Source organism: Coenobita brevimanus, chromosome 40 (assembly GCF_032717465.1).
Source record: "Coenobita brevimanus isolate Jiangsu-jjx chromosome 40, ASM3271746v2, whole genome shotgun sequence".
NCBI classification, from domain to species: domain Eukaryota; kingdom Metazoa; phylum Arthropoda; class Malacostraca; order Decapoda; family Coenobitidae; genus Coenobita; species Coenobita brevimanus.
The window spans coordinates 37,635,815-37,643,131 of record NC_136993.1 but is presented as its reverse complement, the minus strand read 5'-3'; positions in this window follow the sequence as shown (position 1 = coordinate 37,643,131).

Below are 7,317 nucleotides of genomic sequence, written 5' to 3'. Positions count from 1 at the left end.
ACTTTATGAAAATAAAACAAAAATTTTTCTTTAGTTGATTTCCTTTATTACTTTTTTTTATGTTCCCCAAATGGGAACGTTGGACAGTTATCTGGGACATTTATGGTATAAAACATGGTCTAAATTAAAAATGCATCTTACTTCCAGATATATAAAAAATTGGCCTTTTTTCGTGAGAGTTCCTCTAAGAATTTATCCACATAGTAAATTTCCTTACACTTGTAATGAAAATATGTGCACAGTTTCTGCAAAAACAATATTGTTATGACATTTATTTCTTGGCTGTCATTCATTTCTTGTGGAATATGACACTGAAATCCTTATGTTTTTTTTTTTTTTTCCGATCTTGGTGCAGTTCAGACGCGTGTTTTTCTTGTATACATAGCATCTTCCTTGTGAGCATTGCTGAAGAAAGTGGTTGATATTATCATATCGTACCGCTTTTGGTACAGATGATGTTTGCACTCCTTGTCGTTTTATGGGTGTTTGGATCCTTACAAGTGTGCGAGCTATTTCACGCCTGAAATCCAAATAGCTTACCCGAGATCCAGGATTTATATGCTAGTAGAATCTGAAACTTGCAACAATGGAGAGGTTCAGTAGTTGAGAATAAATTCCACCACCATTTCATGGAGCATAATCTTGGCCTGTAGGCTGACAACATTTTGTCACACACATCCACCCCACCCATGCCTTTATAATATATACATGCTTATCAGATACGGCTGGTGCACTGTCTTCTTCCCTTTCTTTTCTATCCATCTGCTTACCTTCTGGATGGGACTGACTCCGCAGTAGCTGCTGGCAACTGTGACAGTGCTGTTATCATTCCATCTAGCACATAAGACTGTATCATCCGATTTGTAGTCGTAGGAACCTCTCTCTCTCTCTCTCTCTCTCTCTTCTCAATTTCTTTGGTTGACAGAAGAGTGCATTTTCGTGTACGGTTATCTCTGATAGTTCAACAGGCGCGACAACCTTGCTTTGTAAGTTCAGTCATCAATGCATGACTGGTGGGAAAGTTGTCAAAAAATACATGTGCATCCTTACTCACCACTTGCTGTAACATGTCCATAACAACTTGAGATCCCAGAGGCAGCTGACCTATTTTCACCTTTTCCAAAATAAATAGTAAAGTTATAAGGATATCCATCAACACTGCACATCATCCACATCTTGTAACCAAATCTGACAGGTTTGTTTCTTATGAACTGCTTGGCACTGTGATGTCCGTAATATGGGATCATTGATTCATCAACACTCAGAAATTCATGAAAAATGCCATGTTTCTGACAATTATCTCTGAGCATATGAGGCAGGGGTATAATCTTGGCCACCTTTGAATTTGCCAAGTTATTGTTAACTGCCGCATGAAGTATTTCTTGATAGATTTGAACTTTTCCCTGCTCACAGTCTTTGCAATTATTAGTATCTCTATGTCTTCACTTGTCGACTAATAGTCATTCTCAGAGGGCACACTGTGATATCCACTAATAAGTAGTAACCCCAAAAACTTTCTTTGTCATTTCTGTCTCGATGAGCATATAAGTTTGTTCAGTCATGTGACTGATGATCTCATCAGTGAAGAAGAGTATATAAATCTCAAACATTCCTTTGCCTAAATGCAATTCACCATCAAATGAAGGACCTAAGTGAGGACCAAATGATAAATATTCCCATTTACGCCATCTTCCTTTATCCCCGGGTTCTCTGATGCTTTCAATCTCTTCCTCTTCTTCTACTGCATTGGCATGTACTTCAAGCTCTTCACTAACCTCATCCGGCATATAATCTTTGTCAAGAGTCTAATCTTCAGTTTCTTCATCACTTTCAAAAGGTTGGTCACCAATAGAAGGGGGAAGCATGACAATATCAATATCCTCGAAATTTGAATGAGCAACTGCTTCTGCAGCATCACGTAGGAATCGATATCTTAGTCTTGGGAGACTTGCCCTGAAATATAAGAAATATTACTACATCAGTATATATTCAGTTTGCTGTAATCAGCTAGCTTAGGTATTTGCACCACAGGCATCATGTAACAAGGAATATATTGCATCATGAAATACAACTACCTATGAAATACATATTTACCTATAACTGAATAATTAAATAAATAAAAGTATGCATACGATTATACTATGAAATAAATAACCACTCACCCATAAAAGCCTTTAGTATCCATGGGTAATCTGCTATTACTCCTGTAATGCTGCTGTCTCGTCAGATAAGTGGCTCAGCACTGACTGCTATGCACACTGCGCCACTGCTACATACCCTACACGTTTGATCTGTCAGCTGTGAGAAAACACACCCAAACATGTCCATTCAAATTGATGCGAAAATTAGGGCAACCAGCTTATCAAAGTGTCCAACGTTCCCGTTTGGGGAACATTTTACACTAACACTTACAGTGACAAAACTGTCATAAAATTCGTATGAGGTAGGAAATGTTATTGGAGAAGAAGTATTTAGTGTGTATATTATGTAAAGAAACAACTGCAGTAGGCATTTTCTTATACTGTAAAAATGTTTTATTTGGGGTCATTATTTTTGTGAAAATTCATGAAAAGTATACAAAAACAAACATGAAATTTAAGCAGAACTGGTATATTATCATTTGGAACAGTTAGTTGTACTGTAGGTTAAACATTATACCTGACATGGCAACAACAATATTACCTGAGTAATCATGGTAAGTTAAGTAAAAGTCTTGTTCCCAAAATGGACTGTAAACGATTTCAAGGCTGGCTTGCAACTCATTAAGGAACACTGCAACACAATGAGCAATTTCGTTGTAATTTTGACCTTAGGACTCTATACAGTGTGAATAACAGCTACAAAAATTACCTACGAAGCCAGCTCGAGAGTGTTTTCATGGGGGATTTCTCTCACTCTCAGTAATATAATATAATATATTGTTATGAAGGGGGATTTGCCAGTTAGGTAGTCTCGTACCTTCGAGACGTTTCTGGTACCGTAAGTTTCGGTACGAGTCGTCAGAGTTGCCAGTTTGCCTGGTGTTTGTGAGCGTAGTTATTTCATAAGTTAAACATTCATTTATTTTTATGCTCTTTTTCTTTATAATGTTTTATTTAAGTAATTGCTTGTTAAATTATGTAATTCAAGTTCGTATGGTAAATGATTTAGAGTGTTACGTAATGTAAGACAACTCTAGAATGTTTTGATGTCTCGTAGTTGGTAACTGTTGTTGCTAGGGGCTGATGCAAGACGGTATGTCCTAGAATGTTGGAGACGTAGAAGTTTCGAGGGTAATGCAAGCTTATATAAGGATGGAGAAGAGACGAGTCAGTCAGTCAGTTTGGAGTTTAGTCGGGTTTCAGGTCAGTTTGTGTGAAGTGCAGTCGGTTTTGGTGTAGTGTAAGTGTCAGTGAAGGTTGTATATTTTTGGTACTTGTGAAAACAGTGGCAAACAGTGACGGGTTATTGAAGTTTGTATATCACTGGAACTTGAGAAGACAGTGAAGTGTATTAAGTGTAATTACTGTCAGTGAAGATTATTTTCAGTACTTGTGTAATAAGTGCAGTGTTAGCAAGCATTAAGTGTACTAACTGTGAAGTGTTGAGCATTAAGTGTAATAACAGTTAGTAAAGTGTGTATAGCTCCAGTGCTTGTGAGAACTGTGAAGTTGAAAAGCATTAAGTGGAATTATTTGGAAAATAAAGACAGTGAACTTTAAGGAGCCAGTGTTTATTTTTGCCTCAGCTGATCTTGTGTACTGCACACCTAAATGCTGACCATAAGAAGAACAACTCACTGGGCAACGTCCTTCCTGTACTGTACTACTGTTGTTGGAGCCTGTGGCAGTGTGGGGACTGGGACGTAACACTGGTGTCAGGAGTGGGATTATTATTTACGGCTGCGGTGAGTCTGATCTTTGACATGGAGCAAGAAGGTGTCTAGACAAGAGGCCGAACAGGGCAGGAAGACAAGAAGACATTAGTTGCAATCATAAAGCTATTGGAAGCATGAAGTGTCCAACTACTGGCAATGATTTAAGGAGAGAAAGAACTCAAAGAACTAATAGAGGCACGAACTCTAGTAGTGAAGGCACAGAGGGAACAACCAGAGGCACAATGTGAAGAACGAAAAGAACGATATGAGCAACTTCAAGAGGCATCAGAGGAGCAACAGGGGGAAGTACAACTGACCATGCAAGGACAGCCAAATGCATTCATTGGGGAAATCAAGGAAGAACAGCAACAGCTTGAGGAGGAAGTAGATGCCAAGCTAGAGCAGCAGAAGTATGAGGTGAGCGATAGTGTGACAGAGTGTGGACAGCATGTAGATGAACAAATGAAGACAGTTAATAAGGAAATAGTGACTGAGTGCAAACAACATGTGGAAAACCAGCTGAAGATTAGCGAGGGAATAGTGACAGAGTGCAGACAGTATTTGGAAAACCAGCTGAAGATTAGTGAGAGAATAGTGGCGGAGTGCAGACAGCATGTAGACGACCAGTTGAAGTCAATTAATGAGGAAATAGTGACGGAGTGCAGACGGCATGCAGATAACCAATTGAAGCATGTAGTTGATCATGAAAAGATAATTAGTGAGAAAATGGAGGCTGTAGAGAAATATTGCACTGCTGAGCCTCAGGTTAGTGTACTGAGAGCATATGAAAGGAGTGGACAGTGTATGGTGAATCTTGACAGATCCCGGGCATCTGAAGATGGCATTGCAGGGTTGAATATTCAGAATGTTGGAGGTTCGAGTCCTGGACTTAATTATGATGCCCCAGTTTTTAGGCCCCAAACCAGTGAAGTGCATGGTTATAATGGGGGTCCAATTAAAGAGAAACATCAAGAATTTGATGGTAGTGTATATGGGGAAGCTTACTGCGCACAGTTTGAGTTACTTGCAGATCAGAATGATTGGGATGATAAGAGGAAGGGTGCAGAAGACCCACCACTGAAGAAATGCAAGAGAACCTTGATGAACAGTGTGCGAGAAGACAGGACAGATGACATGGAGCAAAGCAGGAATGGGAATCATAGGAAGAAATGCAGCTGTACTGTAGTGACGGGGCAAGCGTCGAACGAAGACCTGGGGAGGATGCAGTTGAAGGGTGCAGATATACAACCGGTGCTGGAGTGGCTGCAGCAGAGTGCAGCACGACCATCATGGGGAGAAGTTTCCAGGTTGGGCCCTACGACTGGGAGCTGCTGGAGTCAGTGGGACCTTCGTCGTTGCAATAGACTACTGGAGCGTCAGTGGGAGACACCCAATGGCCTCAGCGAGTGTAGGCAACTGGTGGTTCTGAAGAAGATGAAGTCTGATATCTGGGATGAGTCCCACAACAAGAACACTAGTGGGCACATGGGAGTGAAGACAACTCTAAGCAGGCTGCGACACAAGTTCTACTGGATTGGCATGTGTCAGGATGTTGAAGAGTGGTGTTGGACCTGTGATGTGTGCTGTGTCAAGAAGAGGACCAAGACCTTCCTGGAGGAGTGGACTGTGCGGAAGAGCAAAGACATCGTCAGAAGCAGCATAGAAGACCTGATAAGTTGAAAGATTATCTTGTGTATAGTTAGATGTTTTTTTTAAGATTAAGGTTTATGTTTGTGTATATTGTGTAGTTTTGTTGGGACGACAAAGAACTAGGGAGGGAGTAGTGTTATGAAGGGGAATTTGCCAGTTAGGTAGTCTCGTACCTTCGAGACGTTTCTGGTACCGTAAGTTTCGGTACGAGTCGTCAGAGTTGTCAGTTTGCCTGGTGTTTGTGAGCGTAGTTATTTCATAAGTTAAACATTCATTTATTTTTATGCTCTTTTTCTTTATAATGTTTTATTTAAGTAATTGCTTGTTAAATTATGTAATTCAAGTTCGTATGGTAAATGATTTAGAGTATTATGTAATGTAAGACAACTCTAGAATGTTTTGATGTCTCGTAATTGGTAACTGTTGTTGCTAGGGGCTGATGCAAGACAGTATGTCCTAGAATGTTGGAGAAGTATAAGTTTCGAGAGTAATGCAAGCTTATATAAGGATGGAGAAGAGACGAGTCAGTCAGTCAGTTTGGAGTTTAGTCGGGTTTCAGGTCAGTTTGTGTGAAGTGCAGTCGGTTTTGGTGTAGTGTAAGTGTCAGTGAAGGTTGTATATTTTTGGTACTTGTGAAAACAGTGGCAAACAGTGACGGGTTATTGAAGTTTGTATATCACTGGAACTTGAGAAGACAGTGAAGTGTATTAAGTGTAATTACTGTCAGTGAAGATTATTTTCAGTACTTGTGTAGTAAGTGAAGTGTTAGCAAGCATTAAGTGTACTAACTGTGAAGTGTTGAGCATTAAGTGTAATAACAGTTGGTAAAGTGTGTATAGCTCCAGTGCTTGTGAGAACAGTGAAGTTGAAAAGCAATAAGTGGAATTATTTGGAAAATAAAGACAGTGAACTTTAAGGAGCCAGTGTTTATTTTTGCCTCAGCTGATCTTGTGTACTGCACACCTAAAAGCTGACCATAAGAAGAACAACTCACTGGGCAACGTCCTTCCTGTACTGTACTACTGCTGTTAGAGCCTGTGGCAGTGTGGGGACTGGGACGTAACAATATATATATATATATATATATATATATATATATATATATATATATATATATATATATATATATTAATAATAACTCACTACTGCATACATATCTGTGAAAATTATTTGTACGTATTCATAATATCTGTTATTATTCCTGCCACCACCTGATATCAAAACAAAAGAAAATGCTGGGAAGATGTTATCATTAAAACACGGAAATGGAAAACCGTCATGCAACAGTGCAAGTAATGCGATATTGTTGTTAAAAGTTTGTTGGAAGGGACCGAGTGAATGCATCGAGATGCCTTGATCAACAGTCCAATGTAACTGTATGGCCACACATGGTGGTAGGATGGCAATACTACCCTAAAAGTGACGACTTCCACTTTAAGATAGAGGACAAGCTGGAGGTCTTACCTTGTTGTAACAGCACTCGGACACAGCTGGATGCCTTCACCAGTAGCCCTGTACAATGACAAGCCTGGGTTTGTAAACAGGAGGGAAATACTGTCATTACTGCTAGGACCCCCAACAAAGCCGTAAGAATTGCACCCCAAACACGAGGACCCAGGGGTAGTAGGAAGCTCCAGGGGTTCACCTCAGGCTTGCCACGACCCACGATCATCCTGTTGTACATGATGTCGACGGGGAAGGTGAATTCCACTACCTTGGCTCTTGGTACAGTGATGAGGAAGAGGCCAAGGTTGATGTCCACTTCCTGAAACAAAAAGTTTATTAGTATCTAAAGTGCAATACTGTCAGGC